Raw genomic sequence first — 444 nt, 5'->3', positions numbered from 1 at the left:
AAGCTAAAGAGTCRTCYATGTACTCCTTCATGGACTCCCTCTCAGGGCCAGACAGATTATATAAGCGACTGGAGGGTAATGAGGAGTTAGGGATGAGTTCGATGGAGCAGTCGTAAGGTCTGTGTGGTGGTAAAGAAAGAGCCTTACTTTTACTAAATACGGGTGCAAAATCATGGTATGTCTCAGGGACTTTAGACAAGTCAATTTTTTCCTCAGAGGGTTCCCCCCCTTTAACGGAGGTGGTAACTGCAGACTTTTAAACACACTTTAAGACAATGAGTGCTCCAGCTTTCAACTCTCCTTTCTTGCCAATTTATAATGGGGTTGTGTTTACAGAGCCACGGAAAGCCAAAAATGAGTTGCGGGGTTGAAGAGTCAATAACAAAAAACTCACCCATCTCTTGATGATTGCCGGACACAATAACATGAAGGTTGGATACCATG

Source organism: Austrofundulus limnaeus, unplaced genomic scaffold (genome assembly GCF_001266775.1).
Source record: "Austrofundulus limnaeus strain Quisiro unplaced genomic scaffold, Austrofundulus_limnaeus-1.0 Scaffold498, whole genome shotgun sequence".
Taxonomy (NCBI): domain Eukaryota; kingdom Metazoa; phylum Chordata; class Actinopteri; order Cyprinodontiformes; family Rivulidae; genus Austrofundulus; species Austrofundulus limnaeus.
The sequence above is the reverse complement of the archived record's forward strand: the minus strand, read 5'-3'. Positions refer to the sequence as shown.